Raw genomic sequence first — 12,914 nt, forward strand, 5'->3', positions numbered from 1 at the left:
TTGACCTTGCTATCTGTTCTGCAAAATTTCAATACTATTCTTCTGTTTATTTTTATGGATAGTTCCCTGTGTTGGTTGGGGCATCAGAATTGATTTAGTTGTGCATAATCGAAGGCCACATCAGCTGCCAATCATTACAATTGTTCCCAACAAGGCGGATGTATTTTGAAGGCTGTGGTATTAAGGTTTTGAAGACAGAAATCAGGGGTTAATATCAACTTCCACCAGATGGAGTTAGAGGTACATCTGTATATAGTTAGACTTTAAGCTGGGTTTGGTGGGTACAAATATACTGCACTGTATGGGTTATCAAAATTGATTAAATTTAATTAGTTTTGGCTATATAGACATGTAAAGGTTTGAAGCATATATTTTTAACACCCCAAAATAAATCATGTTTGTGATCTAAAGTACAATGTACAATTGCCAGTATGGCCATATCTGTGTAGACTTAACCAGACCTAATCAAATAGCCCTTCTAGAAAACTCTCTATATAAAGTACTGTTTAGTGGTCTTCCTAAATTCTGCATTTTGTGTTAGAAGGTAGGTAGAATAAATATCACAATGAAGCAGTAAAAATAGTTTTGTTACAAGTTATTTACAATTAAAAAAAAACATTTCAAATCAATTCTCTCAAGGAGCACTTATAGAAAAAAGTGAGTACTAAAATTAAAGATAAGGTTGATATATTCAGTTGGTATTAAATATTCAAGAAATGATTTCCAATACTTAGTTGTGTGTTTGTAATGTCTCTCATTATACACTGTAACATACAATCATTGCCTTAGTAAATCCACACATGCACACCATATAATGTGAATCAGAAAGCAAACATTGGAAATTTAAAGAGTTGTGCTAATAACTAAAGACGAAATTAAACAACATGGAACAGAGAATCAGAAAACAGTATTACAGTATAAATGTGTATTGTTTATTCTGTCCCAGTCTTTTTGATTAAGGGAATTAATACATGTAATGTTCTGTTCACAGTTGCTTATTTTTTCTACATTCAAAAGTTATAAATAGAGCCTAATTATAAATAATATGTTTTGGTTTAAATATGTTATCTGACATTTAATATACTGTAAAGTTCAAGTTAGGAGACGGTGGTTTGTTGATAAATATGCATCTATTTAATGACATTTTAAAGCTTGTGGATAAATTACTGTATTGTACTATAATTATGGACTGCTGTAAAGGTTGCATTTCCATGAATTTGTTGAAGTAACATGCTCTCTTTTAAAATCTTGTGGACTTGAAGAATTTGACCTAGATTACCAATCTGGATTCAATTACAGTGCTTTTCAAATCAGCTCTATCTTTGATTTAAATAAAAAGGCTTCAAACCATTAAGTTTAGAGTGACACTACATTTAAAATGACAAGGAAGTTAATGTGCAATCAGATTGATCATGTCAGATTTTGAATTGCATTTATTTTTCCTTTTAGGCATCATGGGTCAATCATTTCAAATATGTAAGGCTGAGGAGAGATAGAATTTGGAAATTACTACTCATCTAGATCTTTGCAAGATAAATTGAACGTTTCTGTGAAAAATTGTTAAATTTGTCCAATTTTGCTTAAGATGGTTATAATTAGTATATGTACGTAACCTTGGTAGTTTGCCTTCAACAGTATTATCTCTTAGACATAATAAATTAAAATTATTATTTCTAATAAATCGCGGCTGAAGTTATGTACAGTATTTAGCCTGGGTAAAAATAAATCACACTGGTAAAGTGTATTTTGTTAAATTCCCATTCTTTTGCCTTCCTCTCACAGCTTTCCTTCAAATTTTACATCCTTTCAATGCAATACAAAAATATGCTTTATGTATTATCTGTTTTCTAAACACTTTATCCTATACAGGGTCAGGGGGAAGCAACAGGAACAGGGCAGGATACACCCTGGACTGGACACCAGTCCATCGCTCGGCAGACACACAGACACAAATACACACACACTCGCAAGAGGCCCAATTTTCACGAAATCAAAGTAACCTACTGTACTTGTATGTCTATAGGAAGGAGGAAACCACAGCACCTGAAGGAAACCCATGAAACTACATGGAGAAATTGATCCCCGGGCCCCAGTGCTGCCCAGAGCACCTTTAACTCTAAAAATAAAATGGATATCCTTCCCTGCTGACTGCAAGATTACCAAAAGACATTGTGGCAGCCAAGCTCAATCATACAACAGTTCAACTACTGAGCCTCTGTCACTGGAACACTTTAAACACTTCAAGTTACATATAAACTGAAATTAGATACTCTATGAGAATGTCTATATGACTTTGAATACACCGCATCATTTTTATTCTTCGATTACGTTAAAAGTTTCTGTTTTTGCATTTTTGATACATACTGTATATCAAATGTGTGAAATGGAAGTTTGATATAATAAAGGTTTTATTTATAAATCTATACTTTTAAAGACTTGTACCTTTAGACTTATGATTCATTATGGATAGCTCCCATCTGAATTTAATTATTTAAATCAAAATCAAAATGATGGAAATAAATATCCTTTCACTGGGTTTCATCTAATGTCAAGCCTGAGGTGTTTTGCATCTGGATCTTTAAAGGTTAAAAAGATTGCTCTGTGTTTTCTGCGATTGTGTCTGTCCATGACCTTATTTACTGCTTGGTAAGTAATTATAATTGCTTATGCTTATATAGCACTTTTTTTTCTGGATACTCCACTCAAAGCACTTTACAGGTAATGGGGACTCCCCTCCACCAGCATCCACCTGGATGATGCAACGGCAGCCATAGTGCACCAGAATGCTCACCACACATCATCAATTAGTGGGGAAGAGAACAGAGTAATGAAGCCAATTCATAGATGGGGATTATTAGGAGACCATGATTGGTAAGGGCCAATGGTAAATTTGGTCAGGATGCCGGGGTTACACCCCTACTCTTTTCGAGAAATGCCCTGGGATTTTTTATTGACCACAGAGAGTCAGGGCCTCGGTATTACGTCTCATCCGAAGGATGGCGCCTTTTTACAGTACAGTGTCCCCGTCAATATACCGGGGACCACAGGGTGAGCGCCCCCTGCTGGCCCCACTAACACCTCTTCCAGCAGCAACCCTAGTGATTCCCAGGAGGTCTCCAATCAAGGTACTGACCAGGCTCACACCTGTTTAACTTCAGTGGGTTGCCAGTTGTGAGTTGCAGGGTGATATGGCTGCTGGCAGGTAAGTAAGTAGTGTAACTCAATGAAAATAACGTAGCTTTAAACTTTTTAATATCAGTAGCAGTACTGCAAGTGCTATACTTTTAGTAGTGCTCTGCTGCAGCAGTATTCCTACTGTATGACTGGTTACTCAATAATGCATGTTAGGTTTTATCTAGAGCACTGTGCTGCAGGCCATTGTTTGAACATGATCTGCTGGTGAGCCTGCAGGTCTTCACAATGATGGATAAGGTCCTAACAATATGAGACAATGAGCAAGCATTTTATGACTTGGAAGGCAATGACGCTGAAGCTAGAGAAAAAAGCAAGCTTATTTTCCTATGAAAACTACAGTCCAATGATGTATGTTAGTATTCCACTCATTGACTGTTCAAACATGTTTTAAAAAGCACAAGAATTTGTAGCTCATGGAGATAGGAAATGGACACCTGTAATGCATACGGGCTCCATATCATCACGGCACAGGTAACTGGCTACAATGTTGTTAAATTTCTTACATGGCGCTGCACAACTGGTGAAAGTATGCTGAAAGCCGAGGTCCCAAGACTCAGTCAATAATGACTTACATGTTGTTGTTCAAAGAAATATGGAATTTTATGCTGAAGAAAAAGACATTGTAAATCACTTTAAAAATGAAATGTGAAAGTTAACTTTCTGGACTGATTCTTCTTTGTAGACAATATTTTATATGTTACTTTTCTCCTCTATAACTCCTTCTGGAAAATAATTTCAGGAAAACTCTAATCCCGGCATCACTCACAATCAAAGCAATTCAACCGCTTAAAAAAAACCAACACATCATTTGTTGAGTCCCTTCCAGTGACTCCTCCTTCTGGCTACAATCATTTTCCTAAGAATAGTTAGGGCTGTTCATTGTTACAATAGTCCAAAATGGTTAACAGACCTTTGAATAATTGTCTCAAAAGTGTGACTTTCATCTTACAATGTAACTTTTCAACAGGTATTAAAACCTCATTTTTCTACAGCCATATAATGGTACTGTACATTATCATCCTGCTGTTGGCATTGTTTAGCCTTTTTAGCACAGGGCTTTGGAATTTAGAATGCATAACAATCTATTTAATCTTAAGTAGAGTAAAAATAATAACAACAACTAAAGTGAAAGAATGGTATATGTTTAGAAATTTCAACAAAGGATACTAAAAAATATAATATTCTATTATCTCATTACAGTGAATACATTGAAAGCAATATTGAAACTATACAGTTAATTGAAGGCAGACGTAATTTGATATTATTTTAAATTTTATCAATAAAAATTTCCTTCCTTTCCTTCCTCTTTCAGAAGTTTTCAAAATGTCTGTAAGAATGGCTTCTATAGTTTTAAAGTTAATTTACATAACTCTTGGATTTGTTGTTGCAGTTTCTGTGATGTAAAAGACAGCCGAAGAAAAAATAAGATTTTTTTTAGAACATCGATTAAATGTTAAAGTTAAAGTTCTATTACTTTTCTATTACTTTTTCAAGAGGCGAAGAAGATAACAATGTATGTTGTTTTAAAATTTACAGTTTAAGAAGAAATCTTTAAGTATCTGGCAAGCACTACTGTACAGCTTTGAGGGATTGTATGCAGTGTGTCAGGTTGTGCCAAAAAATGACAGAGATAAAAAATTGTTTGCCATAGTTGGAGAAGAGAAACATTACAGATCACACACATATTTTGGCATTACCAGATGGGATGCATCCAACTTTTAGGCTATTAGAGCAGTATGAGAGATTCACAACCTATTTTTCATAAATTTAACACTGATGTTAACAGATTTCAGTCGAGCTTTAAAGAAGTAGTAAGAAATATACCATTGGCCGAAAAAAAGAAACTGTAAGCAAACATTCAGACAGAACTGATTGAATAGAATGGCGTGTAATAAGAAATATTTTTATATTTAAATTTAAACATTTTAAGATCCAAAAAACAATATGCTTACATTAATATTTTTACACTTGCTAAGGTGATTTTACCTGTTTGAAAGCTTGAGACAGATTAACCTATCCATAAATAGATTAAGTACAAATGCATCCATGCAGATGGGAAATAATGTACTCGTGCATGCAGTCGATTCAGAAGAAAAACGATCACAACAAAACAGACGCAATCTGCAAGAGAGACTCTGTTGCTATGGCATTTTATTCCAAATGTCTGGTGTTTTTTAAAACTGCACTATCATTTCATTTGAGTCATTAGAGGCTTATTTGGAAAAGTTCAGAATGGGAATGCCATATGCTATATACAGTATGTATGCCTCATAGGAAAATAAACAAAAATGTGTTTGCGTAGGCAAAATTGGACACAAACCATCAATTAATTAGCTTTTGAAAGATTTGAAAGAGTTTCATACACATTTTAAAACCTGTAAGAATGAGAATAAAGAACAAGAAATGCATTAGAACAGATAGGAGGTCATTCATAATGATCAGGCAAAAAAGGACTTCAAGATGAGTTATTCTGACAATACTAGTAAATACAAAATTAAAACCATCCTTCAAAATATTGTAATGCTCATACTGCCAGATACTTAAATGTTCACCTTAAACTTTTCAAAGGTACAGTATATACCTTTCTTAACAGTCTAATTCCAGTCTGATATAACAGTCTGATTCCATCCTGCTGTCTTAAATCAGCTGCACACTTTGCTCTGTCTCTTCACTTAATTTCAGTGTAATTCTATCTCAACATGAAGGCAACAGAGTATCTATTTTCTCTGTGTGGGTTAGCTCACTCAAACACTGGATTTTCAAGAAACCTACACTGTGTCATTGCTCTGATCAACAGTTTCTACACAACTAAGCTGTCGTCTCAAAGGATGTTCTTTATGTAGTGTCAGGTGTAATGTTTTCTGATAGTGTGTATTCCCAGGTCAGCATGACCTGCATTATTGTACTGTGTTCTCTTTACATGCTGAGAGAAACTCCAAAATTAATCATGTTCTATTATACAATAATGGCACTGAGATTTAAAATTAAATCTCACAACCAAAGAAAGAGAAGAATAATGATTTGCATGAAAGCGTGTTTATCTACTTGAAAAAGACTGTAGCAAAGAGATTTTTGTTTTGTAAGCACTTTACTGTAAACGTTCCTAATATAAATATGTTGACTCAAAAAAGAAGTGCAACATGCAGGTCTAATGTATTTAAACTAATATTATAAACATAGCTATCAAATAAAATCGTATAAAATGTGTACAAATATACAGTAAATATGTGTCACACATACAACACATGTCACATATACAATAAGGAAGTGTTTTCAATTTCCTTACATTTATATTTTTCATTCCCTGTGAACCAAGTTTCAATAAATCTTGTAATATGAAATGTGGCTAAAGTCATTTTCTTTCAAATACCCTCATTGACGGTCGCTTTATTGGTGTTGGCATTGTTCTTCTTAAAGCTTAGTGCTCAGTCTGTTTCTTCCTATTTTCTTTCATCTTCACCATTGTTTATCAGATTTCATCCACTTCCTTTCTACTTTATATGATTCTCTACTTATAAATTCTTGCTCCAACATACAGTAATTAGCCTGGCCACAGAGACATTATTAATTTCCTCCTCAAAAGCATTTACAAGTATTAAATGCTCCCACTCTCATGGTTGCTGGTGTAATAGATCCCCATGTTTCTAGGTTACATACAGTATAAGCAGCTTTGGAGAGTTTTTTTCAAGAGGATATTAGCAAAGTAAATGCCTCTATCAGATCACAACTGGTTGATTTCTGTTCTCTCCAATTTATTCATTCATTGTTTTTTTACCTAATGATGATATCACACCACTTTTAATACAAGCTTCTCATTTTAAAATCTTTGTGAAATGAAAATGCTTTATTTTTCATTAGTTTGCAATATATCATGGAATATACAAATGTCAGTTTGTATTATTTGCATCTCTGACTCTATAAACCTGCATCTTTACCCCTGGAAACTAACTGCTTCTGCAGCTGAAACAACAACAAAAACAACAACAACGACACAACAACAACAAGTAAGTAAAGTTAAAGATGAGAACTGCAACATTTCACCTATCAATGCTCATAATTTCCCAATACTCTAAGAGAATAAAGTACAGAATTAAGCCTAGTTTAATGCTCACAGCTGCTCTGTGTTCTTCACATCATCATATCTTCATATTCATACAGTACCTTGTTTTTTTAGTGTATGCATTCATAATTATATACGTGGGAAAAGGAGTTTTACAGTATTGCTATGAAATAGGCCTTCTACAAATAAGCACCTCTCATGTTTATCTCATGCTAATTTCAAATAACAGCCTATGTCAACCTTGTTGATCACCATTTAGTTTTTTTCAACAATTTCAATCACATCTCCTAGACTTTTTTTCAAGACTGAGAAGGTAAAGTTCTGACAATGAGTTCTCATCTCATAACAAATCTTTATCACCACCAGATTGTAAATCATCAAGGCATGAGTCTAGCTATCCTGTGCTATGCATCCTCTCAGTTTTCTTTAGACTTTTAGCAATGTTGACTTCAGAACTGTGTGCAGTATGGGATTTAATTAGAGCATCACAGTTTCATCTTAATGTTTCAATCAAACCTTTTTGATTTGTAATCTTCAGTACATGTCTTAAATAAACAAGTGTTTTATGATTTATACATTTTCATACATCATTGCATTGATTCTGAATACTCTTTACTCTTTGTGTAGAACTGGGTACGTTTTTTTTATTTTCATTATTTCAATACCTCAAAAGATATAAATACTAGGTTATACAGTATGTCACACTTAGATCATCTCAACCATACCAATTATTATTATTATTGAATAAAAGGAATTTTAATGGCAGCAGAACAAGACTTCCATTCATCTTGGTCTCCTTAATCAAAATTCTGTTCTGTCAAGATATGTGTGGAAGCTGTTGTGGCAATGGTTTCTACACAACAAAAGATGTAGCACAAAGACATCTTCTATCCCCTGCACCAAATACTGTCAAAGGATTCCCTGAAGACATACTGTACTGTAAAGTCTGAAGTAATTTCTTGGGTGACCCACCTAACAAGGCTTTGCAGTAGTCTAGTCTTGAATAGATGAAAGCACTAACTAGTTTCTCAGCATCAGTAAGAGAAAGAATTGGTCTTGAACAGGATTTGTTTTGTAAATGGAAGAAGGATGTGTTGTGGACTTTGCAGATCGTGATTTTGTGACTCCTGTTTTCTAGTCAGTATTTCACCCTTTCATTAGAAATGGCAGCTATAAATACAACACAATTATCTTATTGTATTGTTTTTATTATTCATTATTACACATTTGTACTCAAGGAAAACACAAAGGTAGATGCCTGTAAGATTTAGTGCTATGTTCTTGAACAAACTTGTCAAACATTTTTTGTGTGTGTGTACGGGCAAAACTAGTTTATTCTAAAGTTCCAGGGTTTCCAATAACAACTGAGTTATTCCCAAGAAGCATTTAATACAATCCCATGGAGTGACCCATTTAATTGTTTTTTTTTAATATTACACTGTAATTTGTTGTGTATCACATAATAAACAAGCTGTAAGGGTTTTGCCTTGCTATTGATAAACATTCTGATTGAGTTTCTGGAAGCTGACAAAATATTTATGCTATACATTCCGCTTATCTAATTTTTGTTTGGCACTTACTTGCCTTCATACTGTCTTTCAGGCTGGTTAAACAGGATGCCATGATTGCTTTTAAAGACACTGCTATTCAAACATACCTTGTGACCCAGATGAAACTTCTCAGATTCTTCTCCCAAAATCCCAGTGTGAATGTGGTTCAGTGCATAGAAAAATAAATATTTATGTACCATGGGAACCTAAAATATTTTCAAAGTTCATTTTTTAAAAGAAACTGTCATCTGTAGTTCTTTCTTTAGAGCTCCTGCTAACTTCCATGCGCTGGTTATTTCAGCAATATATTGTATTTTGGCAGAAATAATTTTAGAAAAAACACTCATTCAACATTTTAAGAAATAGGTATGCCTGTAGTTCAATCAGCTACTTAAATTAATCCGAAAAATAAGATAATAACTAATTTCTATTTTATCTATTTTAAAAATACTTTTTTGTGAAACTACTGTTCAGTACAATTATGGCCATTCAACAGCTGAAGTGTCTCAATATGACGTAAAACACCTCATATGAACTACACAACAGAAAATTAAGTCTGATCTTAAATATGACAAAGTATTTTCCTTCCAACAGAAAAACCAGGGTAACTGAAAACAAAGTCTAGTTCATTAGTGTGGTACAATATCTCCCCAAACATGTATAGAATTCAGAGATACAGTATGTGTGGGTGACACATTGGTGTGACAGTTAGCGATGTTACTGTCAAGAATAGTTCTTTCCGGGCCCTATGCAGACGACGCGATCCGGTTGGTGAAGACACAGTAGGAATAAAAACATGCAGGAGTAGGGAGGGAGACAGGGGGCGTGTCCAAGAAGTGCAGGTGTCCAGGGGAAGTGAGTCCGGGGCAAACAATCCAAGCATAAATCCAACAGGGAAATCCAATACAGGAGGCAGAGTCCAAGACCAGGGGATCCATCCAAAGTAATTAAAAACCAGAACCGGGTCGGGACCGGCAGGGCAGGGAATCAGGAACAGGAAACTAAAACCATAACGGAGCCAGACGCAGCAGGACCCCGGGCTCTCACGAAACGGGATTCAATGAGAAGCCTCGGGCAAACGCCTGGGTCTGGCTTTAAAGGTGGAACTAAAGAGGGACTGGGATAAGGAACAGATGTAAACAATGGGGGAAACGAGGAAGGGCTGGAGCGCCCTTAAGAGAGGGAGTAGCGACCGTGACAGTTAACTTACAGTTCCACCATCACTATCCATAGAGTTTTCATAGCAAGATACGGAAGTAGATTGCCAGGCCTTTCTTCTACGCAGATAGTGCGAGTGTTGTTGCCTTTGTCCCAGATACGTGACCCTCTGCCGCCAACATCACCCCATACTGCTGCTGCCCAGCATGGGTTATTAGAGAACCTTGCGACGTGGGACATGAACCCACTACCCTGAGATTAAGAGTCTCATGCTCTACCAACAGAGCTAGTTCTCTGATTCTACTACTAAGTAGTAAATATTTACATATTTACAATGATATAAGAGGTTAAATAAATGTCAGCAGCTATCTATATAGCTGTGATTATTAAACAGTTCATATACTGAGCATTAAAAGAAAAATATGACCTATACCCACAACAAGAGTTAAAGATAATACTGTATTGGGAAAATTACATTTTTTGTAGTGTGTACTCTCACATTTTATTGAAGTCACCTGAGTACATTGAATTGAAAAAAATAAAAGATTATTTCTGAAATGTAACATTTTCAATTAAACACTGGTGATATAAAAATCATCAACAGTATCCATGTTGAGGACACTTAGACCCATAGCACTCTTGACCACTGTTGAGCTGTTTTCTACTGCCTCCATTTAATCTATTGACATCTGTTTTTGGAAAGAACATTTCAGGCTTTTCCAAAGACGTGTATAGACAGGCATGGAACTTGCAGGGGTTTCAGATGTTGTCACAATCACATCACATACAATAGGTTCAGCTTTAAAGTATGTCTCCGATCCTTTCTGTTTGCTTTTTAGTAAAGACTAAACAGAGATTTTAGAACTTTCCACTCAAGAGTGAAATTTGATCCCTATTTTCTTAATGTACTTCTAAAAACTTTAAGGTTATAGAGAGAAATGACAAAATTCTGTCAAAAGGGAAATTTGGTCTGAGAATTAGGAATACATTTTACACCAGGGAGGATTTTTTAATAAATTTTACTATATAATGTTAATATTTTTCTACCTTTAATTTATGACTTTATACGGGGGGGAGTTTCATCTAGCTTTAGCAAATATCTTAATTAAACACTAGCTTACAACTCACTAATCACAGTCTCTACAGTAGATGTGATATGAATATTGTTACAGCTTTAGGTGACTGAGAAGTGTCTCTTAGATTTTAGATAAAGATTTGAGACACTGGGAAGAGTAAACACTTCTAACTTCATAACAGAAAGGATGTTTGCCGAGGTCTGGGGGATCCCTTGAACAGAAACAACTGTAAAGTTTACCTTAGTATACCTAGGAACATTGTGGATTAATGATTGTCATGGAGCAGTATGTACACACACACGTTTAGGGAACTTGGGTTTCCTGGGTAAAAGATACCTCAGTTAGAAACATCTTTCCTGCTTAGGGTGCATTTTATGAATAGGGATATAAGCTCCCCTTTATTTTGTGGCATTCGGGGTGCAGAGAGAGATATTTAACGGCAGGTTGCATTGTATTTAATTAGAAGGCAGCTCATCTCTTGTGTGGCCTCTGTAGGCATGTTAAGAGTTTAAGGCTTAGTAGCAGTCTGTGGTTTTCTGGGTGACCAGAATGTTAGGCCTCTGAAACGCTTTGTTTGTAAATACTGTACATACTGTAAAGTAACTTGTGTGTTGTAGGCTTTGTTGTGTGTAGTGTAGTGTAGTTTGTGTCTTGTCATTGTAATAAATATTTGTTTAACCAAGTGCGCCTGGATTATTACTCCTCTCAACAAAGCTGTGCCAGAGAGCAAAGAATTCACGTGCCTCTAATTATATGAGCCAGTCGAGTGTATTGCTAGAAGTCACTTACAACTTGGGGGTTCTGAATAATTATTTTACTTATTGACTAAACCGCTCATACAAGTCCTGATTTTCACCATTTTGGTAACCCCTCATTTGTAACAATATAGTTTTCCTTGTGCCAAAATAAGGCCTGCTCGGCATTGCTGTAGGTGTGTGCTCAAGAGAGTAAACATTCCTGGGAGCAAATATAAGCAGACTGATGCCCTGAGTCATAAACATAATGTGGACCTGAGTCTTTTAAACTCCAGACTACACACACTAGGCCAGAATAGGATGCAGATACATGCTTTAAGCTACATTCATCACACACTAATGAACACCGTCCTGTTCGAAGTTCTGAGGGAGTGTGTAAAGCTAAACTGTAGCAGCCAAAAAAAAAATTAAATAAATAATTTACTTAATTAAAAAGAAGGTTTGTAATTCATCATCTAGCAAGACATGTCATAATAAACTTGAGGCGGTCAAACTTAATCATTGAGCTCAGGTTTTAATAGCACTATGAACAATGTTGGTGTTTAATTTGAGAAAATATCATTCATCATACAATTAGTATGGAGTTTTTTCTTGCTTTTGTATGTTTTTTCATTAGCAGCGTTTACCGTGCTCTTAAACCAATTGGTAGTCATAGTATACAAAACTCATTTTCACTTCTCCAGTTTCGATCACAATTTAACTTTTTGCAAATTGTGTTATAATCTACCACTGTGAATTTATAGCCACTGACATAAATAAACAGTGCAAATTAAAAACTCAGCAGCTTCCCAGTTACAAATGGGCACTCATTTTGAGCACTTCGCTACAGTATGTAAAACCCTTCTCATTTCTTTGTTGTTGTTTCTCAAAAAATAGCTTGAAGATTTAATCACAAAGATGTAATTATAAGAGAAAAAAAATCCTCTTTGACGCATGTACTGTTTTATTCCTTGTAGAATAACGTCTTCATCACACTTATTAATAGTGTTAACTTAGAGCGTGAAGATGCTGTCCTGAACATACAAAGCAATGGATTGCCAAGCTAGTGTAAACAACTAGGAACTGATCATTAACAACAGATTTGATAGTCTCAGAAATGTTTTGTTTTCTCCAAGAGCTT

The sequence above is a fragment of the Atractosteus spatula genome, chromosome 6 (genome assembly GCF_055471065.1).
Source record: "Atractosteus spatula isolate fAtrSpa1 chromosome 6, fAtrSpa1.hap1, whole genome shotgun sequence".
Lineage (NCBI taxonomy): Eukaryota > Metazoa > Chordata > Actinopteri > Semionotiformes > Lepisosteidae > Atractosteus > Atractosteus spatula.